At 44.9% G+C, this 23,849-nt stretch overlaps 1 long non-coding RNA gene across 1 annotated transcript in view; it reads right to left on the bottom strand.

The window, feature by feature from the left end:
* Positions 1-5,157: 5,157 nt before the first annotated feature.
* The window catches only part of LOC132324933 (uncharacterized), a 56,122-nt gene continuing 37,430 nt past the window's right edge, over positions 5,158-23,849 (bottom strand). Inside the window, exons 3-4 of the long non-coding RNA XR_009485776.1 lie at positions 9,320-9,427; positions 5,158-6,126 (exon numbers count right to left, since the gene is read on the bottom strand). This is a non-coding gene — a long non-coding RNA (uncharacterized LOC132324933). The remainder of the gene's footprint in view (positions 6,127-9,319; positions 9,428-23,849) is intronic.

Here is a 23,849-nt window from a genome sequence, read left to right as displayed (position 1 = left end):
TGACAGCATCTGTGCAAGCAAAGTCCTGCTGTATGCAAATTGGATGCCTAACAACTTGTGTGGCTAGGCAAATAAGCCATATGTATGCTTACCATGTGAATTGATAATTAATTCATGCTCCTGGGTAAAACTGAGTCCTTTCTGAAATCCCACACCTGTATAAGTCTCCTCTCCATCCTGAAAAATCTTAATTGTAGAATCAGAGGTCTGAAATTCTAAAGGTAATTAATATTAAATGAAATCTAACACAGAATTTTATTCAAAAATTAGGTAACAATTAGCACTGTTTGACTGGCATTTAGAGACTGGAAGGAGGCAAATGTAGCTGTAATCATATGTAAGAGGGCTGAAGAGTGTGGAGCAATCTAGAGAATGACAACTCTTACATTTGTGCCAGGCAGATTAGCCCAGACTGGTACAGAATAATGTTAGTGGACATCTGAACAAAACCAGGCAAGTAATTAAGGTTCAACCTCACTTCTGAGAGGGAAGTTTTGTCTAACAAGCCTCTCAGGGCATTTTGGTGAGATCAGTTAATGTGTGATGCCAGTGACATTGTCTCTTTGGTTTTCCTACAGTCTTCTCATAACGATTTTTTGAAAACTAAGTAACCAGGGAACAAGCAGTAGGATCTTCATCAACCCAAATAATTGGCTAAATGATAGAAAATTACAAATGAAAGGAAATGGCCATTTTTCTCAATGGAGGGAAGTCATCAAAAGAACTGTGCAGGTCTTTTACCTGTGCTAATAATCTGTGTCAAGTCTGGGTTTTTTGATGTGTTCATAAATGACCTGGAGAGGGAAGGGAGCCTCGAGTTAACATTTGTTGTCAGTACCAAGTTGTTCAGGGTATTAAAATGAAGGAATTGCAAGAGGATCTAGTGAAAGTAGCTGGCAATAAAAAAGCAAATCAAATTCTTGTAGATAAATTGTCTAGATTGTGAGTCAAACTGTTCACGTCACTGTGTGAGGTGGTGTGTATGGAGGGGAGAACAACCCCCAGTTTATGTGTGTGGTGATGGGCTCTGAGCAGACAGCTCTGTGGAAAGAGCACCTCCATCCAGAGTGGCAATCAAAGGCCATTTAAATACTGAGACTCACTGGGAAATGAAGAGAGCATGAAACAAGAGCCCCAGTGCTGCTGCCAGAGCTGGGGGTCCCAGCTCGCCTCTGTGCAGCTCTGAGTCCCTGTCTGCAAACAGCACAACCAAAGGTGTTCTTACAAGGAATGACTGGGTTGGTTACAACTGTTAAGGCTCAAAAAGGTAGCATTAGAGAGAATGTAAGAAAGATCTAGAAAGTTGCGAGTGTCCTGGGCGAGATGGCTAGGAATCAACAGCTCACAGTCTGGCTGCAAGCCCTAGGTCATACAACCACTGTTGAGTGGAGCCAGCGTGACAAAGGCAAGAGTGATCTCTTGTCTTTGTCTACTGCTAACTCACATGCAAATATATTGTCTGTCGAGACTCAGTTGTTCAAGAGGACTCTTGGCAGCTTTGCCTATCTGGGCTAAAATATAGCTGTATGGTCTAGCTTTGGGCTTGCCCCTGGCAGCAGGGCAGAGTTCCAGGGCTGCCCCAGTTCCATCCTGCCTGGAGAGTGAAAACAGGAGTGCTTTTTATTAACAGCCTGCTGAAATGTCTGCCCAGTGGCAAATAAAGGACCAGACTCAAAAGTGAGCTGCTCAGACACCATTAGCTCCTGTCAGAGTGGTGCCAAAAGAAAAAACTGGGAAGAGGGAATGTGTTTTTCCCTGCCAATTGAGCAATCTCCAACTACCATTAAAACATTTTAATAATGTAATTATTTCAGTCTTTTTACCACAGAGCAGATTTAAGTGTGGTTTTCAAGGCAAGGCTTTTTTATTTTCTCAAGTATAAATCTCACAATAACTCCAAGTCTTCTTAGTGTGGAATGCTAAACAGCTGATTTTACTGTAGTGATTTCACTCTTAAAGAAGAGGTGTGCCATATACTTTGAGTCTTCCCATTTTTGTGGGAAGAGAGCCTTAAAGATTTTGGCATCTTCCTGTTTAAGCTAGGTAAGCAAACGTGAGGGAGGTACATCTCAGATGTCTGATCTGCAGGTTCAGTTATAGTGATGGCTGCTGAGCTTGCACATGGTCCTGGAATGACAGCCTACCTATTTAGAGCAGGAATGTTATCTGGAGGGCTACATCTCCAGGATCCTCATGCCCTCGTGCATCATCCATGATGAGCAGAAGCTGAACTCTGCAAGGGGCAGAGGATCAGCTGAGCTGTGCACACAGCCTGGCTCATGTGGCCGAGGGTGGGTGGCAGCTTGGGCTGGCGATGTAGCAGCTGAACTGCCAGCAGCAGCCTCCCACCAAGGCTGCCGGCAACATCTCAGTGCTCATGGCTGTGAGCATCCCCTCCCTGCTGACTTTGGAGGTGGGGGGAAGCAGCCCTGTGCCTCTCTCCTGGCAGCTATAGCCCTGCTGACTGCTCTCCTGCAAAGGATGCTCGTGCCAGTGCTGCCACTCTCCTAGGGCGCTCAACAGATTCGCTTTCTATTCTCTTTTTTTCCCCCACGCATAAATCTTGTCGGCTTCAACCTAATTGCATCTTTTTCCGACAGGCTGTCTCAGGAGCAATGCAAATGAGCTTTGAAATGTGGAGATCTGGTTTATATTTGTCAGTTAATTGCCTGCGTGGCACAGACATCTAGAGCTGGCACCTGCCTCCTTGTGTTAAGATCCATCTTTGATTTCAGACCCGATGCTCCATGTAGAAGCTGAGCTCCTGATAGAGGAGGATGTGCTCTTTGCACAGTGTCTTGCTCTAGGTGAGAGTGATCTGAGTTCCTTGGGCTGGCTCTGTTTTACACTGCAAACACTGATCACAGAGGCTGTGGCCCAGCGCAAGGCAACATGGATCTGTTCACTTCTAGGTGAGCTGGCCCAGGCTTCACCCAGCCTCCTTGCCCATCTGCCTGCTTATGTGACCATAAGCATCTGCAGTGCTCGTGCATGGACTCACTTCTCCCTGAGATTTGACTCCAGGGTGCTTATGGGCATAAACAAGGCAGAGGGAGAGGCAGCACCTGCCTTAGTATATTGTCTGATTGCACACAGACGCTGGAAAAAATAGGACATTTTGTTCTTTTTTGACATCTTTATTTAAAAAAAAATCCCTCACACTTAAGCATTAGGTCTTGAAATTCAGCCTATATTTCTTTTGCACTTCATTTCATCCCCTTGTCCAAATTTCTTCATTCAAATCCATGTCAGCTTTACCCAAACTCCCAGCAGCACACAGATGAAGTTAGTCAAGCACAGAGCTAGCTCTCATACCAAATGTCTGATATCAACCCTGTTTTCTTTCCCACACACTTCTGTCCTTTTTTTGCACTCTCTCTCTCTCCAAGATGGCAATCAGCTAAACAACAACACATTTTCTGAGAAACCCAGCCTATTGGGCTGTGTAATAGCTGACTTCCCTTCAGATAAGCCTTACTGCTCTTCCTGCCTCTCTGCCAGGGACTGCTGCAGCACCAAGTCAAATTAACCGAGTACCCTGCAGAATGCCCCACTACAAGCAATAAATCCTTGAAGCTCCTCCATGGCCCCAGTCCTAGCTCTGACATTTGCTAGCTCATCCCAATGCAGAACACAACAGAGACACATTGGAAAGGTTGGATGTCTCCTACTGACACAAATGTCACGGTATCTCCATGCTGCATGACAGATGCATTAGAAATTCATAGACCAATTTATCTGTGCTACAGCAGGAATTTGGGGTGGATGACTTCAAGGCTGGAAGCATCTGCCAGCATAGGTCTGCAAAGCATAAGCTTCACTGGCTCTCTGAGTAAATTATCCAAGCATCGAAGAAACTGTGAGGATGTACCAATTTAAAGCAGCTCTGAGGCTTTGTCCCTGATGGTTCATCATCTTTTCCATGGAAGCAACAGACATGGGCTGTTAGGACTGTGCAGAAAGATCAGGCAGTCAAATGCATGTACATGTGTGGGATCAAGAGCTTAAATCTCCATGAAACCTGGAGGAGGGATAAAACTGGCACCTTGCATCTGTTGCTAGGGAGCTGGGACCATAAGGCAGGAACCATGGCAGTCTGTGTAAGGAGAAAGCACCAGAAGAGATGTGCTTTCACAAAGGATTTGCTTTCCTTTAAAATCTGCCAAAGACTATGAAATGCAAAGACAAGTATTATTTGGAGAAATAAAACCACAAATGCACATAGAGGAGGCAAAAGTGTATTCAGGGGAATATCACCACTCTTGCCCCATTCCCATCTTCCTGGTTGACCACTTAAGTCCCTATTCTTGTTTTGCAGGTGGGGAAATGTAGCCAGATAGTGCTAAGGCTGGAAACCACCGTACTGCTGGATATGAAGCTGTGTGGGTCAGCCAGTTGTTGGGAATGATTTGCACCTTCACATGGAAGAAACAGAGCATCACCAACTCCTGTGCTGAAGTATCTGCTTTTCTGGTATCTGCTCTTCTCCCAGGAGCAGTACACTGATTTTCCAATTGACAGGAAGCTCTGTCTGTCAATCTCTATTGAGACTAACTTATCCCAGCTGTATCTCCACCAGAATGAGCTGAATAACACCAGGGACCAATGTGGGTCTTGCAGATTTTCACACTGTTGCCTTTGGCAGCACTGCAGTATGCAAACATGGCTGAGGCTCAGTACTGGCAGTTCTTCATACTTTATTTCTTGCAGAGGATAAATGCATGTTGTGGGGGGGGTCTTTATTTTGCCTATATTCAAACTCATATTTTCATGTAGCATGTAATTAACAAAATGTTCCAATTAATCAAAATGTGGAATTTTTAAAATCAGCCTTCTGATTCTGCACTTCCACTGCTTACTAACAAACCAATACATGCTGCCCCAGGGTATTTACTACAGAATAATAACCAGATGGGTTATTTTGCTTCAAGCTGATAACCTGAGCTGATTACTAAAACCCTGGAAAAGGCTTATATACTTTAGCCCTTTATTGATGTCAGAAAGTTCTACAGAATATATTTCTCATATTTCCCCTGATCACTTTTCCAGAAGTACAAGCATCTCTTGATGAGAAAACAATTTATAAACATTTATTCATATATATTTTAAGTGTTTGCTAATCTGTGTTTTCTATTTTCAGTGCCTAAATAGAGACTTTTGGGGGCTCATTTCCATTAAGGCTGTGATTTGCAGTGCTCAGTATTGAGTTGTGGCATCCCACTTTGCATCCTGTTTCTCTGTTAATTTGAGGCTGGAGATTATGCCCTGGTAATAGACAGTGAAACTTCAGCATTGTGGAGCTGGGGATGATGACATCTAAAGTTCTTTTTGGATCAGTTCCCAGGAAACTACCCACATAAATTTGTGTTGGTCTGCCTTGTAACATGAAACAACTACTCCCTTTGCAGTTCCTGCTACGTTGCTGTCTGTGTTAGTTACCCCAAGCACATTAAAAAAAAATCCAAGTCTGCCTTTGACTCTAATAATCCTCATGTCAATTTTATTTCTTGCAACAGAGGAGCAGCTATAATAAACATAAAACAAAGAAATGAGGAAATCTTCATTACAGAGTGCTTTTACTAGTATCTTGGACTAATAAACACAGTTGTCTATTTGGAAAGATGCCTCCAATCTGTTGATTTACTTTATATCAGCAGTGCTGTGAATGCTGGCTTCTCTGCTTTTATAAGACCAGCAGAGGAAAGAGGGCTGCCTTGCAGGAGAGTTATGGAAAATCATCTTGGCCTTTTCTGTAAATACAGTTTTATGCCCATCAGCTGGAAGATTATTTCTGAGCAATTGAGAGGGCTCATTGTCTCAGCTTTTCTGTTTGCTTCTGTCAGGCCAAATTCTGTTCCTGCTTGAATGGGTTGCGTTGTTCTTGCTGACTTCAGTAGCACAGGAGCATGGCCAAAAGCCTTCAGCTGAGGAGTTGTGATGGGTCACTGAGAACCTCATGGTCACCAGGAACAAAGAGTGTCCATGAATGCAGGCTTCCTGCAGCAGTGCCCGGGCAAGCTCCTGGGAAGGTCCACAGCCTGCTCCTGTCCTGGTGGGAGGGGAAATCCCGGCCAGCTGCAGTTGTATTCTCCATCCAGTAACACTCAAACCCAAGGGTCTGCTCTCCTGCACATGGAAAATCAGAATGTTTTCAATTTTACTGATTGTTTTTTAAATCTAATCAGATTTTACTCTTGAAATGAGATAATGAGGCAGCTCTGGAAACCACTGGGTGTGAGGAACAGGGCAGGGTTGCTTGCTGAGTGCTGCTGTGCACCACTGAGAGCATGTTCCCTTCATCAGGCAGCTCCTCTGTGGAGGTGGAGACCTTGCTTCAGTTACAGCACTGTTCAAAGCTTTATCTTCCTCCCAGCTCTTGGCCATCTTCCTTGGCCAGCTTTCAAAGTATTTTTACACCTTGTTGCTTTAGAGCATGTGTATGCTGGTGCCGTGGGATGTGAGCAGCAGCATCCCAGGAAAGGCAATTGCCCCCTGAGGAGAGAGACTGCTCAGGAGGATGCTCTCAGGCTGCAGTAGCTCATATCGAGAAGGACCATGCACTTTTGCTGTCTCCTACAGGAATGAGGAAAAATGCTGGTTTTCCATAAGACCTAGCCTTACATGCTAGGTCCTCACTTTATCATGTTTATCATAGTTCACAGCTGCAGAGAAAAACCAAGATAAAAGCCAGTGTCTCCTGAACTTCAGACAGCAGTTGGTAAAGAAGAGATCCAACAAATATGATCACACAAACAAATAAAAGGGCAAGGGTTTGTTTGGGAGATCCTTGCTTCCCTGGCTGAGGATTGTCTTGATTTACACTGATCCGTGCCCTGAGCACAGAGGGCATGGGGAGGAGGGACTTGTCCTGCAGCTGCAGCCGAGTTTATGCAGGCCTCTGTTTGGTGATGCCTCTAATTGGGCTGCTCAGAGGATGCCATCACAGCTTCTCTCAGAGACTCTTAGTGGGCACTGAGACAGTGTTAGCAAGAGCTGAGACTGCTTTAGTGAGCCCTGAGACTGTCTTGGTGACCCTGAGACTGTGTTAGTGAGCGCTCACACTGTGGGCAGGGAGCCCAGCTGGATGCAGTGTGCCCTTCTCTTGTATTCACCCATCAAGGGCTCCTTACAACACAGGAATAAGAAGCATTATTTCCAGTCCCTGCAAGTTCTTCTGTTACTTGGATCTGACAAATTTTATTTTCACCTGGAACTAGAGATTTAGCTTAGAAGATTGACCAGGTCTCTTTAGGCCATCTCTTTAGCCCACTGTGTTTTACGTATGTAAAACAGCAGACCAGGCGTGGGACTCATGATTATAGACCCCCTAAACCCTTTGTTCATTATCCTTAATTTTTGTTCAAAAACCTAAAAACATGGAGGGAGCACAGATTTCCCTGCACAGCACACCCTATCTCAGCTCTTCCATCTGAAGCTTGTGTAAGGATTCCTCTGGTGCCACCAACACTTCAGACCCTCTCTTGCACCCCAGCCCTCAGCCACAAGGTTCCACAACCCCTACTGCCCAGTGGCAGATAAAAAAAAATCACAGTCTTTCTACACTTTGATCTTATTCAAACATTTATATAATTTATTTGTTCTACCATGAGAAATTTGCAGGAAGTTTACAAGGCCAGCCTTAAGGGTTTGCAACACTTTTTTCAAATTTATTTTACAAGTGTAAATGCAGCACTTAAGCCAAGAGAGGGACTGAAAATCCTGAGGATCCAATGGAGCATCCATACCACAGCAGTGCCAGATTGCAAAAATGCCTCTTGTTGCATGTACAATGCAAAGACCTTGGGAAGGACAACAACAGCCTGGAAGATCCCATGGATTAGGTTGGGCAGCTACAGTACACCAGGTAGAAAAGGGCAGCAAGGAGGGAAAGTAACATGCTGTCCTCGTGTGCTCACTGGCAACACCAGGGACAGGCCTGCACGTCCTGCTGTCCTTGTGGTATCACTGCCCAGGAGAGCTCAGCACCCCAAATTTGTCATGACATCCACTTCCCAATCAAAGCTCCCCTCTATTCTGCATGGGCTCCCTGGGAAAACAAGTTGCAATTAGAGCAAAAAGATCTCCCTTGCCCCTCTCCAAGTGGGATTCAGTAGCAACAGCTGCACACAAATTCCCCACACCCCTGATGGGTGACGCAGCAATATGGGGATATTGGGTAGAGGGCTTTGGAAACAGGATTTCCTCACTTTGCAGGAGCAAGGGAGGTGGTGTGAAATTCAGATGCCAGCCTGTTGACTGTTCTGGAGCTGAACCCTGGCCTCTGCTGCCATTCCCCCCAAGCTGTGATGTTAGTTGCATGCTGACTCCTGGTTTTGTAACACAAAAATTGTTCCACCTTAGGCCTTGCTTCTGCTAATCTCACAATTCATTTCAGCAGAGTTAACCCTGGTTTTAATTTTATTCTTTATTTAACTTCAGCAGCCTGAAGGACTTCTGAGATAGGAAACACAAGGCAGTGGGTGGGGTTGTTAAAGGTATGTTTAAATACAATTTTTCATAGCTGGGCAATCCCAGAAAGACATCAGCAGGTGATAACCCTGGGTGCCAAACATTCTGCTCCACTGATGAAAGCTGCCGGTACCTCTGAGTGCCACAGACACTCCTCTCCTCCCGTGACAAATGGGCTACAAAGAAATAAGGGAAGGAACGAGCACTGTCATCTCCTCAGCCATTTATCTAAGCTGTAGCTATTGGCTATAGTGCCCTTAGATTTCTATGCATTACACAGCAGGTGATGTTTCTGTTTTGGATAATATCACTGAGGGAAGGGATAGGACATTTTTTAGAGTTCTAGCAAACTCTAGCAAGAGAAAGCGCTGTGTAAGAATTTAATAACATTTAATAAGGAATTCAACATAGTGTATTTAAGCTCATACACTTACACAGCTTTTTTTACTGTCAGTTACAAGCAGGACTATAAATTATGGCTCCCTTGGGATGGTTGTCTGTGCATCACTAAAGATTACTGCTGTAGGGAGTGGCCACATTAAATGTTCAAGTTAGAAGAAGATTTTACAAAGCTGGGCTATGAGGTATGAGGAGTTATTTCAGATAAACAACCCAAGTACATCTGTTTCCCTCTAAATGTTATCTTAAACTTTAGCGCTGGGTTTTCTGGCAGAGAAATCAAACTTCAGGCAGACTTTGAACACCCAGATATTATTTTCTTTTTGTTTGCTGATCATGACCTTTTCTTATGGCGCCCTCAAGGAGTTGAAGGAGCTGGATTTTCCCCTTTTATACCCAAGTAACTCAGTTGATTGCCACAAGGTGACTGCTGACTTCTCTGTTACCTTACCTGCTCGCACGGAGGTAGTGAGCTGCCCAAGTGGTCTGTCTGCCACTTCCAGTAACATGGTCATGAACACAGTGCTCCTGGCCTTGCAATTCCCCATCGTGCAAACAGCTGGAACAAATTGAAACCAAGCAGGAGACGGTATTGTTACCATATGTATTCCTTATCTTGATTTATTTTCATTGAGTAAGTTTTTAAAGAGTTTTTAAGAACTCAAGCGCTATCAAGGATTCTAGACACTTCCAGAACAAACAAAGACTACAGGTAGGAAGTTGTATTTTAAAACAACATGTTTCAAATGCTGTTTCTTTTCCCCACAGGCATTCGAGCATGATATATTTTTTCCTGTATTTTTATCCCTACTCTGAAAGCCAGGATAAAGTGCTACAGGCAAAACTGAAAAGAGATAGAAAGTATTCAGGCAAAGTTGTCTAAAAGATTTTCTATTTTGCAGACTGCTTCTTTTAGGACTGAGAGATACTGACAGCTTGTGGGGAAAAAATTGTTTAGTGATATACTGTCTGATGTGCCCTGTGTATAAAAAATTACCATAACTTGAGTGCAAATGCAAATTTCGAGATATTCAGTGGAGATGAGTGGAACACCTTTAAGATCTCCTATAGGTCTAGGTGTACAGGTCTGACCAAGAAAATATCCTTGAAGAAGAGTATCAGGTTACATGAAAGACACTTCTACCTAAGAGGGAGGTAGCATACAACTCCAGAGTCCATATCCAACTGGAAAAGCAGGAAAATCTGTATGTCCTTTTGCTGAACAAACAACATGACTCCACTGACCTCGAGTACCAATTTTTAATTCATAGGGTTTGACTTTATGACCAATTTGACAACTTCAGAGGCATCAAACCTGACCCATCCTAGTTTTAGCGACAGCAGGGCTAGCAGAAAACCTTCATGAGGTGGTAATTCTGGCACTACCTTCCTCTGGTTGTGGCTTTCTGTGCCTTCAGATGCTTGTTCATGAAGCCTCTTTTAACTCCCGTTACCAATGCACAACAACAGGGCAGCTCCTGGAGCTTGATATAGGGACAGTGACACATACAAGAGTTGTTTGCAGTGCCTAGGGAAGAGTTTAGGCACTTCAAATCCGGTTTCCTTTGAGATAACCCTGAGTTTTGGAGCCAACAGAGCCAGGACCTCAGCTTTCCGCTGCCCTTCACCCTTCATCACCTCGAGGCATTAGAGTGCAGGCTACCAAAGGATTTCACGGAGGGCTTATCCCTGTTCTACCTGCGATGAGCAGGCTATGGTTTAATGACAGGTGGCTGGAGGCTGTTCTATCATTCTAAGTCTAGGACTGAAATTACTTGAGACATTTACAACTGCTGAACAATATGTGCAGTGTTTGGGGGATCTGCAGCTTGCAGGCTGTCTCCTAAACTTCTAACCTGTTGGACCTCAAGCAGATCCCACTGGCATTTTGCTCACTCTTAGGGCTCAATGCTCCCAACAGGGAGGAGGACTAATCCTGCTGCTGGAACAGGTTAAGGATACTACTGTACAAGCCTACAGCATTAGGAATAGATGGGAAGCTCTGTGAGGAGCAGCTGAGGACACTTGGTCTGTTCAGCCTGGAGAAGAGGAGGCTGAGGGGAGACCTCATTGCAGCTACAGCTTCCTTGTAAGGGGAAGAGGAGAGGCAGGCACTCACTGATCTCTTCTCTGCGGTGACCAGTGACAGGACCTGAGAGGATGGCCTGAAACTGTGTCAGGGGAGGTTAAGGTTGGATATTAGAAAAAGGTTCTTCACCCAGAGGGTGGTTGGGCACTGGAACAGGCTCCCCAGGGCAGTGGTCACAGCACCAGCCTGAGAGAGCTCAAGAAGTGTTTGGACAATGCTCTCAGGCACAGGGTGTGACTCTTGGTGGCATCCTGTGCAGGGGTGGGAGATGGACTCAATGATCACTGAGGGTCCCTTCCAACTCAGCTTACCCTGTGATTCTGTGATTATGAAAAGCACCTTTGCTTCCTCAAACAGGATGCTTCAGCCCTGCTTCCAGGTCTTCCTACAGCACTTTTCAGGGAAATACTTTTGGCCCAATGAGTAAGGCAATGGTTTGGATTAGAATATTCACTCTGCCTGGCTGCAGGCAGTGCTGCTTGCTCAGACCCTCTGCACAGGTTTGACTGGAGGAACTCACCCCTGTGCCTCCAAGACCCTCCAAGTGAAGGCAGCAGCGCTTCCAGAGGTTTTCTGTCTGCAGCTCATACAGTAAGGTGATTTACTGTCCCAATTTTAGGCTGTTCTGAACAGGTACATAGATCAAAGCAGGGCACCACCCATTTTCATTGTCTTCCTGCAAATCTGATCTCAGTGGCAAACTACCACTGGCTTCAATATAAATATCATTGGACCCACTATAAATAGAAGTGATGTCAGTTTTAGAAACAGTCAGAAATGCTTCCTTCCATCCCCTGCCAACCTTTGTCTCCTATTTTTAAGCTCTTTTTCCATTCTAGTCACTGTTTTATCTTCCCTTTAATGTCTTTGTACAAAAGCCATTAATCTACTGTATGGAAAACTGTCAAACGCTTCTGGAAAATCAAAATATTCTGCTACCCACTAAATTGCCCTTATCTGTCATGGCAGTGATATCTTCAAAGGATTCCTGAAGAGTAGTTAAGCATGACACGATCCTTCTGTGCCTCAGTCTGTGCTGGCTTCCTCTAATCTAGTGGGGTTTGGTCACCCTTCTCTTACTATATCCATTGAAATGGCTTCCAAGCATTTTCCCCAGAACAAATGTCCAACTCATTGGCCATATTGCTTCCCAGATTGTATTATTAGTCTATTTTATTTTATTTTCTTAAACAAGAGTCGTGTTTGCCAATTCCCAGCTCTTACATAGTATTTCTCCACCTTGGACCTTTTACAAATGTGACTGCTTGTTTCCCTGATTCCTGTGCACACTCCCTCAGACAGCAAGGGGTCTGCCACATGGGATCATAGTGGATTTCTGCCTCTTGGTAAGTCCTGCATGCACTTCTGGACAGAGCTTTCTCTTTTACAGCTGGAAATCTGATCTCAGACCAGAGTAAGCTCTTTTCTCCAGCAGAGTTTAAAGTTTGCATTTTCCTGAATAGGAACATCCGTTACCTGTTCTGTTAATAATTTCGTGCAACAGCTAATGACTGTGTTTTTAAAAGAGAATATGTCTTTGGAAACTAAAGCCAACTTAAACCAGCTGCCTTGGACATAGCTTCAATACTTCTCCTTCTAACCAGAGGATTGTCTCAGGGACAGGGAGCAGGAATTGTTGTTCTATCCCCAGGTTGTTCTATCCCTGGGCTGCAGCAGGGAGGTGGAGACAACGGGCAATTCTGCATCAGCCAGAGACATTTCTTTAGATGTTATGCTGCAAGAATCCTTGCAGCTTCCTGGGTGCCCCAGGTCAGACCTAACACACTCAGTGTTTAAAGACTGTGTCAGAAAGTCCATTTGGGCATACTGAGAGGGGAAAGGCATCATCAGAGAACACAAACTCTGTCTGTGCTCCTTAAAAGTGTTTTTTTTCCTAGATTATTAGCTCCAGGCTCCAAATACTGTTCCGTACTGACTAGACTCAGGTGTGATCTTCTCCTCCCACACACACATATTGCTAACATCTGTTAATATTCTTCTGGTTCAGTTTTTCAGCCCAGGAAGTGCTAACCTTGACACACATATTTAATTTCAAGTGCAGCAAGACTGTTGATGGTAAAGCACTTAGTGAGCCTGCTTGGATGAATACATAAGTTAATAGCTTTCTGTTGGACTCATGTATATGCATGATGCTAATGACAGCTTTTACATGAATTCCTGCAGGGAAACAGTGCACACTCTATATTAATATCCAGTCTCCATTTGACTCTGCAATTTCAATATTAATTGATTAACAGCAGCCAGAAGGAATGAACAACAAGAACTCCAGGCCAATTTTCTAAGGCCTGGCCAGTACATAAAGGGCTTAATGGATCTCTGTCTGTAATGGACCCAGCCTTGACCTTACTGAAAGTAATGGTAGTGTTGTGCTTATTTCAACTGCATTTAATAGAGATTCAATAGTTACACCTCAGGAGAGAGGATCTAAAGAATGTGAATACCATGATGTCTGTGCTTCATAACTAAAAATGCTGATTCCTACAACCAGAATTACTTGGCCAAAGCCCATTCAGAAACTACCAAATGATAGTCATAAATGAAAAAAAATAAAAAATAGTTGAGCTAAAAGCAAGACAAGAACTTTCTTCTTAAGACTAGCGTGCGCTCTCCCCATCCTCTCAGCACACTGCTTTTGAACTCAAAAATTACTTCTTGGCACTTAGATCTGTAAGCAGTTTAAATCATTTTGGTTTATACACATGTAGATGTGTACATGTATGCATTTCCGCAGAAGTTCCCATGTTGGGTCATTTTTACCCTAGTAGTGAGAAGTCTGTCCTTGTCAGTGCTCCTTTCTCTAAGAAGATGTGGGCAGGGCAATTTTGCTGGTTAAAATGAGTCATCTGGACTCTGCAGGTATGTCCAGGAAGGCCCCAGGCTGGCCTGGACTAGACATCTCAGAGAGGAAGAAGCCCACAAAGATCACTAGTGTTGCAACACTCCCTCATTGCCTATTTTCCTAATGCTGCGTCCTCCTGGAAATCCCAGGTCTCCTCAGTAGTCTCTGAGGGTTGTCTTACATAGAAGGAGTCTCCTTCTGGCTTGTTAGGACAAATTATAAGCACTTCTTTCCACCAAAATGTAAGGACAAAATCTTGCATGTCGGTGAATGAGGTGAAGAGCTTCCATGGGGCTGTGGGCCACTCACCCTGGTATTGGTGGGGGCACCTTCCTCCACTTGAGCAAGTCAGAGCATCTTTCCTCTCTACTAGCAGCTCAAGGGCCATCAACAGTAGGAAAAGGAGTGTCTTCTCCTGCCTTTGTTTGGTGTGTCTTTAGTGACCTTTTGCTAGGGAGCTAAAAAAAAGAAAGGTTTTTAACTGAGTCAATATCTCTCTTCCCTGCAGTTAAAACTACTTCACAACTGAGATGCTTCTACCAGCACTGCACAAACAATGATTGTTTTCTAGAAGAAAGGTTGTATATATAAGGATTGTGTTATAAATCATCTTTTTCATGTCTAATAAGCATGAGGAACTATCAGGCAGAAAAGTTCTTAGAACTTTAAAGTGGTCTGCAGACTATTACCGGCTTATTCAGGGCTTGGGATTGAGGTTTTCAGTGAGATGCACTCTTTGTTTCATGTCTTCATTCCCAGACAAAAGTCATATCAGAAGATTTAAAGTATTTGTTTCTGAGGCTGGTGTGTTGCTAGCGAACACATAAGCCAACCCTTTCTTAAATACATAAACCCACTCAAATGATCTAGACATTTCTCCAGCTTTTACAGTTGTTTAATTTACTTCTTGCTCACAAAATCTGCATTTAGTGTCAGTAGGTTTCATTTGGCATAGCTCTTTTCACACGTGGTTTTCAGCAAACTGCAAGCTGTTAAACACTGGGCTATCAGTGGGCAGGGAGTAAGGTTGTTCTGCTGCACATTTCCTCTTTGACCTGGTTAAATCAGGTTGAAACAGCCTGTCTATGCTTGCAATGTCCTGAGTACTGAGACAGGATGAGGATTTAACATGCAGTAACATTCCTGAAGAACCTCACAGTGACTGACCTGGTGGCAGAGGAAGAGCCTGTGTCTGGCCCAGGCTATCGACATGGCTGGAAAACTTCTGGTTGCTGAAAAGCAAGGACACATGTGAAGTAAATCAGGAACACATCTAAGTTCCTCTGCTTCTTCCGTCTCCTTGGCCAATAAATATGAGCCATCAGCCCTTTTTCTTTTTGTGCCTTGTCCATATACTCTGCAAATTCTTCTGGGGCAGAGACTGGCCTTGCAAGGCAGCTTGGAACTCTAGAGACATGTTGGTCCCTAGGGCCAGAGGAACAGTGCACAGCTTCAAGCTACAGTTTTGTTTTGGTACTTAATGTTTTAAAATAAACATTTTTTGGTACTTTAATGTTTTTAAATAAATGCTACACGTTATATATTGCCGGCTGCTCTATGATCTCAGTGACAGGGCAGCAGTGCTCATCACATGTACAGCAGTGCATGGGACTCCCAGACTGTACCCAACTCCTGCTCAGGTCACACTCTGACTTTACCAAGCCAATCCCTTCATGCACATCTCCAGATTCTGAAAGGTCCAGCCAAAAGATTTCTTCCATCAATCAGTTTTCTGGCACTAGTTCTCTCGAGTCACCTTCTCTGATGAGCCGACACAGCTGTGCTCAAAGCCTCTCTGCTTTTGCAGTGGCTGAGAGCTAAGCAGTTGCAAGCCAGCCCACAAACATGGGCTCAGTGATCACCTCAGTAGCTGCCCAGTGATTTCCAGACTTTTTAGGTTACACATGGAGCATACATGTGCAATTTCCCTGGCACCAAGGCAGGGGATGTGAGCACTGCCTGCGCTGGGGTTTTACAGGGACAGGAAAGGCTGTTCCTAAGTCCCATCAGGGTTGGCTCATTTCACACCATCTCTGAATCCTCCAGTTTGTTTAATCAGAGCAAAGGAGGAAATGGAGGCTCTTTTTGCCAAAGTCACCAAAGCAGAGGGAAACAAGGAAAGGAAACCCAAAATGCTGATTTAAAAGCCTGTTTCCAGGCTCTGGTGTAAGGTGATATCAACTGACAGGGAACACACACACACATCTCACCACTTCCTCTATCTTGGAAGATGACAGGAAGGATGAGGCCATTTTGCTTTGAGGATGAGCTAAGTTAAGCCCTTAAAATGAAACAAAGGCAATTTGTAGACCCCTGATAAAAACCCTGCGTGTGGCATAGAAAGTTTCCACTGCTGTCCAATGGCTTTGTTACAATCTTATCGCCTGCTGCTGACTTATCCAAACAGCTGCCTCCTACCTACTTATCTCTGTAGAGGAGTGGGGAAAATCACAGTATATTACAAAGAGCTGTGGACCACACATGCACACATTCAGAAAGTCCCATGCACACAGGACTCTGAATTTTGAGGAGCAGAACCTCCTCCATTGTGAAATGCAGGATTTACCTTCATCACGTTCTTGTTCCTGCTGCTATCAGGTATAGCACAAATAGATGCTTACTCTCCATCAAGATTTTTCCCAGCCAAAAGAATAACTCTTACAGTTTGTCATGGCACGGTCCTTTCTATCCTTTGGATGAAGTTGAGCACACCTGAATGTCATGGACACAGCTCTGCCTCCTTCATGGGTAGACGGAAATTAAATAATTGTCTCCACCTGGAAAACTTCAAGTCTGGAAAGCAGTGATTTAGGGTAGCAGCTCCTAGCCATGCTGCTGTGCTGAAACACAGATGCTTTGGGATGAAAGTTGCATCCAGTGAGTCATCTGCTTTGGCCTTGCTTGAAGTACATGCTGATCTCTTACATGCAGAACTTGTCCGAGAATAAGGTGTGCACAGAGTGCATGAAAGGCGGGAAGCCTATTTGATAATCTGATGTACAGGTTGCCCAGGGAGATAGCGAAGTCTCCATACTTGTAAATATTCAAAAGCCTTTTGGACATGGTCCTGGGCAACCTGCTGTAGAGCAGAGCCCTGCATGAACAGAGGTATTGGATAATGCAACTTGCTAAGGTCTCTTCCAACCTTAACCCTTCTGTGATCAATTCTGTGACACCACTGGCTTTGTGGCAGCCCTTGCAAAATTTCCTCGACAACAGAATGGCTTCATCTGTACTCCAGCAGATCTCCAACGCTTAAATGGCTTGCAGATTTTTTGATACCATGTATTGTCCCCTCGAGTTGTCATTGCTGTAGGTCCTAGGGGAGCGCTGAATGCAGTTATGGTGTGGCCCGCAGTGAGGTGGGTCAGGAGCCAACAGCAGTGCTATTGTGCCAGCAGAGCTCTCTGTTAGTTGCCATTCTGAGCCCACTCCAACTCCACAGCACTCTTAGCAACTTGCAATTTCTTGGCTCAATAAGAAAAATGTTCCTTATATCTAGCTGAAATATTCTCCATCTGATGACTTTTCTCCAGCTTTTCTTGGTCCCTCATCTCCTGACATCAAGAATTCATGTTCCCTGTCCTCTTTGAGGAACTACGCTGTCTTTCTGCCATTTATTATCTATCAAGTCCTGTCCCGTTTCTCTGCCTTCTCTCCCATTCTTACTTGTGGTAATCACATATCCTCTGAACAGAGAGGAGACATAGCTCTCTCCCAGGATTTTCCTGGGAAGCTGTGAGAAAGCTCAGAGAAAAGAATGAGAAACAGTTCTTATCTCCACTTGCTGCACCTGTTGTTGTGCACATGTGGAATGTGTTATGGAGATTTGTTTACTAAAGGGTGATTTCTTAATTGGACTCTGGTGATGGTGTTTTGGATTCATTGACCAATTGGATCCACGTGTGTGTCGTGACTGTCTGGCAAGGGCGATGGGTTTTTCTTAATAGTTTAGTACAGTAACAATGAAGTGACTGATCAGCCTTCTGCAGTCATGGAGTCGGGGCCAATTATTCCCCAGCGGGGACCGCTGCTGCGATACTTACTGCTGGGGTCCCTCTGGCATGGAAGGATTTGAATCCACTGCTCTGACAAACAGAGGAGAATAGTTCTCATATTTGAGACCTCATGTTTTAAAGCCACAAATTAGTTTCCAAACTCGGCTCTAAGTCTATAAGCCCAGTGTGATTTACCTTAGACCCTCAGGACTTACATGCACTAGGCAGAGGTCAGAGAGGGAGCCCATAGGACCCTCTCATGGAAAGGAAGATTTTCAAGAATGCAGATATGGTCCAGCAAGGTCAGAGCACCCCAAAATGCTGCTCTTAATCCTGGGGGAGCAGTCCTCCAGCAGCCTACACAAGGTGTATCCATCTCCATGGAAGCAGAAGTTAGGCCAGAGCATTTGTTTTTCTGGGACAGCTGTACATAGCTCAGAGATTTTCAGTTCATTATTCCCTTTAATTTCCAAACTGAATTTTGCCCAGACCAAATAAAAATCACTGCTCAGAATCTGACAGTAACAATATTCCTTCCTGAGAGAGGCTCTTCACTGTCCTTCCTTTTTTAGCCCTTTCCTAGGAATCACCACAATCATTGTCAATAAGGACAACACTGGACCTTTTTGGTTCTTTTTCACATAGGTCAGTTGTTTGCACCAGCACAATTTGTTTCATGAGAGACACAGATCGCAACAAAGTGCTGGTTAAGCTTCAGTATTTCTTGTGTATTCTCCAGTGTTTAAACTGACTGAAATCCCATGCTTTTATTTTGTTTTTGTTAATCTGGGATCTGTTCCAGGGTCAATTTAATGCAAAAGCAAGAGTCATCCTAAACAGTGAAAACACTGGACCGAACAGCCACAGCAGTTTCTTAGTGTGCAATATGTTTATTTGAAATACAACATGTAAAGTATAACAAGGCTTCTACTGATTTGCACTGTGAAGGGGTGAAAAACAAAGCTCAGTGGAGTCAGAGCCTCATTCAGTCATCTGGAGGCACAGATGCCAATTTTTCAGGTTTTTTCTGAAATAGCTGTGGTGTTTCTACTGTTCTCCTGGGAAATTGGCTGCATAGCCCTGTGAGTGCTTAAGGATCTCAGCTTTCACACTCCTGCACGCTGGGAAGGAAAAGGTTGCAAACATGAAACCTGAAGGTTCAAATAGAAGAGGGCAAATAAACTGGACCTGAAATTTTATAATCTTAAAATCTCCAGATTATCATCCCCGGCCCACTTGCAATAAGCAGCACTGCAAAAGCTTATTCAAAATCTGGACTCAAACTAATCCATGGAGGATATCTGCCATCTTGGGAGATGCAGCAGGAGAACCTGACCTCCCTCAGCCAGAAAAGCAATAGTGAACCTGACAAGGAAGCCCTTTCTGGCTTCATTTCTGCATTCAGATTTAGGGGAGGAATAGATTATTTTTGAGCTGTCTGAAAATTATGATGCTCCTTGAAACCTTTTGCTAGCATTGCATTAAGATGTTTTTGAGAAACCTCCATGCCTATAAAATGAGATGTTTTTGATTGTTTTTAAAGCAAAAAGTTTTCAATCACCACAATTTAATAGGTTTAAGAGTAAGAGATTTGAAATATCTCTGAAAATCTGCAAAATATGCTGGAATAGATCTTCCCAGCAGGTGTTTTAGCCATACTGGACATGTGAAATGAAGATAAGTGACATGAAGATAAGTCCTGGCTGTACAAGAGGAAGTTTTCAAAAATAATAATTTTTCACTAACTGTTAGTAGAACTATTCCATGAAGTCAGCCTTGCTCTGTTTAAAGGCTCTCATGCTAACACCTTTTTTTCTTAACCAAACCCAGCGCTTTCCTGACCACCACCTTTCTAGTGAAGCTCTACAAAAGGGTCACAGTGAAACGCAAATCCTTCTGAAGCCTGCCTGGTTTCAGATTTCGTTATGAGCCTGAAACTCGACCCATGTTCGTCCAAAAGTTCAGTGAGGGTTCGTGAACTTTTCTAGCCCAACTGGATTGATTTATGGTTGTGTGTCACAGCTACACAAATCATGTGGCTGCAGCATAAGGCACAGCTCGGCAGCCTGAGCGCCAAGCCAAGCAAATCAGAACCATGGCCTCTCCCCTTCCACCCTCTCCTTTCCCAAAAGGGTGGATGCTGACTGTACATCCCCAGTGGCTTTCTGGGCCATCATCAAGTAAAAGAACCAATCTTTAGAAAGCTTTAAGGCATCTTGTTGTGCTGACCTGTCAGAAAATGGTCCAAACTCACAGGGACACGGCCAAAATTTAAAAAAAAGAACAAAGCAAGAAAACAGATGCTCAGAGTTAAGTATCTTAATTTTTATTTTGTTGACCAAATAGCTGGGCTGATGTCCACACATGGCTGAGTGTACAACAGCTCCTGGTTTTAATCAGGGCTGTTGTTTAGATGACCAAGTACAAAGAGGAAGAAACCTCATACTAGTGCTCCTTGGAAAAGTCTGTCCTGCTGCAGGCAGTGCTGCTGGCTGCCTTCCCATGGAGGAGACTTCCTCAGGCTGTAGGCAGGCAGCAACCCTCAGTGACACATGGGGACACACAGTGACAGATGAGGAACTTAGGAAGTTAAAAAGGTGCAAGGGTACCTTCCCCACCTGACCCCTTCCTGCTTCCCAGCCCTGGTACCAAAGAATCTGTTCCAGCCAAGACATGCCAAAGACTGTGTCTGCAAGTTCCCAGCTGGTGTGGAGTGGTTCTCCAGCCCTTATGACACTCTGCAACTCACCCAGTGTTTTAAGAGTACCTCCTCTGTGTCTGATGGCACTGTGGTGACTGAATGCCATCACTCCCACCCACATGGATTTGGATTTTCTGATCTGGAAGTTGCGCGTGGAAACCTTGTTCCACTCCAGCTGCTTGGGACAGGGTAAGCCCACGTGCTGTGAGGATGTGGTGACAGTCCATCATCCTGTCAGGGAGCACAGAGCTGCAGGAGGCAGTGGCACAAGGCCACAGCCCCAGCTGTGCCCAGGCTCAGCCTCACTGCTGCTGATTGCACAGCTTTCAGTCTAGAAGCAGCACTGGGTGCTCCCTGCAGCAATGTAAACACAAACAGACCTGGCTTTCTCTTAGCGGGTAGCCTGTGCCTCTCTGCCAGAGCATCTACTGCTGTCCTTGCTGTGGGGGGTCCAGGCCAGATGCAGTTCAAGTGCCTGGCGGGTACAAGGTGCCCTCCTGAGTGTCTGCTTTATCCTTGCCAGGAGTCTGTCACCCTCACCCATCAGAGCAGAGGCGGTGGGGAGGCTGGACCAAGGTGCTGAGAAGTCAGTTTCCCATGCTGGGAGTCAAGAGCAGAAAGCTCAGTGAAGGCTGGTGCTGCAACAACAGATGTTTCAAGGATAATGAAGGTCACAGCACATGGTGAAAACCAGCAGTAAAAATGCTATCAGCTTCAGGGTCTCTCAGATTCAGCCTGGGCATAATCAAATGAGGAGGAGCAGAACTTTCATGCTCCTCCAGAAATGTACAAACTTGAATGTAAAGAGTCTGCTGGTCTCTCTGCAGCACCTTGGCACTCCCAAAAAGAACCACAGTGGATTTCTGCAGCATTTGCCAAGACACTGCAGCCTGGTCACACATAAGGACAGAGCAGCTCCTTCGTGCTCACTGGTGCCTCTGAGCAGGAAAGGAACTCTCTGTGTCAGCTCAGCAAGTGAGCAGAGGGCTTCAGCCCCCTGGCTCCTGGGCCAGGACTTTCCCTTCCTCTCTCCCCAGTCAGATAAATGAGTAGAAAGGAATTTTTAAGGTATGTTCCTAGGCCACTTCTGGTTTATCCTCTGGGTTTCCTCTCCTCTGATGGTACCACAATGCGGTATCTGCCACGCTGCCAAGTGTGGAGGAGAGTAGACTCCAGCATTCCCAAGCAGAGCGTGGTGTCTTTGGCAGCTGGAGGAACAACTGTCTCAGGTTTCCTTTCATTTTAATGGTCCACATACCTCTCCCCACGTCTGTGTCTGATTTTCAGGGCACGACCTTGATTTTACATCAAACATTCCCTATGTCTCTCTTCATCCCACCGCTGTCTGTCTAGATTACCAATGTTAGAGCTGATCTTTCTATTAAAATGCTCAGATTTTATTATTTTTCTAATCTAAAGCCCATCTAAAATGCAAAGCCTTGTTCATCCTTTCCTCGAGAACTCCTGCACTTTGATTCCCTCTCCTGTCCTCTGCTGTGAAGTGAGGTGCATCTGCAGGGACCAAAGCTGGAGGCAGCCATCATCCTCTGCATCCTTACCCATAGCACAGATAGCTGCTGTGATCCTACTCTAGTCCATAAATCAGCTCATAAACACCCCACATCTGGAGCAGTTCCTATGTCACTGGCAGCTGTTGCAAAACTAATACTGCTGTTAAAGTAGTCCTACTGGCAGCTCAGGTACATCCCTGTTCCTCAGCACCTGCGTGCTGCCTTTGAACAGGACTGAGGAATTGCCTGGCCAGTGGTTTTTTGTAATTTAACACTTGGCGCCTGGCAAAGATGAGGTTCAGATAAATAAACGTAGATAGTAAATGAGGATAATTTTGTTTCTGATGTAGTTTTGAACCTGATGCCTGCTTTAGAGGACCAGGTCTTTTCATACTATACCTAGCACCCCAGCATCCTTCAGGTGTCACTAGGGATGTGTTCTTTTTCCCTTTCTCAGCTTGGAAAATGACTGGGGATTGCCCATAGTAATATTGGAAACCAGCGCTGCTTGAGACCTCTATCTCGCCCCCTAAACCAAGATCACCTGCCCTCTCTTTAGTTCTCATTTGGGGCATTACCAACTGAGCCTATCTCTGCTTCTCTGTGGGGTTCCCCAGCTCTGTGACAGCAGGAGTTGTGCTCAGCTGCCCACTCAACCACACACCCTTCTCCTGTGCAGTGCCCTGGGCTCCCCTTTGCCTCTCCACAGCAGAGCTGTACATGTGTGAGTTGTGAAATGCCCCAAGACCCTCTCAGGAGAAAGGCCCTGGGTGCTGTCTCTGTGGGAAACTTTCCCCTGGTTAGTTTACCCAGTGAGTAATAAAGCATGGAAGCTGTAAGCAATGAACAGAAGTCATGTTTCAAGCCTTTGCATGTGAGGAACACTCAGAGTAAGTCTGGACTGTCCTTGCATTGTAGTGACAGCTGATCCAAAGATCCAAGATTTAGAGAAAAATTGTACTTATAGCCAAGTATCAGGGCTATTCCCCCAGGAGTACTGGGCTCCAAGACAGGGTCCTGAATTCATAGTCTGCAGGGACTCTAAACCTATTTTTGAGCTTTCCTGAAAAAGGTGAGATATACTGCAAGGGATAAAACCTTCCCAGGTGATAGAGAGCGTGGTTAAAGAGAAGTCAAGCTGAAAAATCTTGTGAAAGGCCATGTTTACAAAACAGCAGCCAGCAGAGACAGAAACATTAAAATGTTAGGAGTAGAACTGTTCCCCCATTCCCATTTCCTAACTGTACAAGAAGGCGCATGGGTAAATGCAGAAGTGGGGGTGACAGCCTGTGACAGGACTGCCCATGTGAGCCCTGCTCAAAGAAGGCTCTGCCACCAAAACCCCACCATGAACTCTCTGTGCTCTAACCCATGGGGTGACCTCAGTGAAGCTCAGCCTGGTGCAGGCAAGATGTTCTGGGAAGATTCCCCACCCTGCCCCTCGGGGCTCTCGCCTGCTGTCACAGGCCCTTACTAATTGGATACATCTGACCTACCGGCATCTTTGAAAGGCCTCCAAGGATCTGTTTCAAGAAACACATTTGGTTTCACACTGAATTTACAGAGTGAAAGTTTTACCAGCTGGAGCAGTCTGAACCAAAGCTGGTCTTTCCCCAAAGAACAAATCACATTTTGGATACAGATCCCACCTGGTTTCAGCTTTCCTCTCCGCCTACTCCACTCACTCGGAGGGAGAAGAGGCTGGAAATTGTGAAGGTCTAAACTCCACTCTCTGGGGGCAGAGTTTATCAAAAGATCAACAAGTATTGATTCTGTTTTCTTGCCCTGAAGTCCTAGCTTTGCATTGGACAGCTTTTCCAGA

The sequence above is a fragment of the Haemorhous mexicanus genome, chromosome 3 (genome assembly GCF_027477595.1).
Source record: "Haemorhous mexicanus isolate bHaeMex1 chromosome 3, bHaeMex1.pri, whole genome shotgun sequence".
Taxonomy (NCBI): Eukaryota; Metazoa; Chordata; class Aves; order Passeriformes; family Fringillidae; genus Haemorhous; species Haemorhous mexicanus.
Note: the sequence above shows the minus strand (reverse complement) of the source record. Positions and strands in the feature narration are given on the sequence as shown.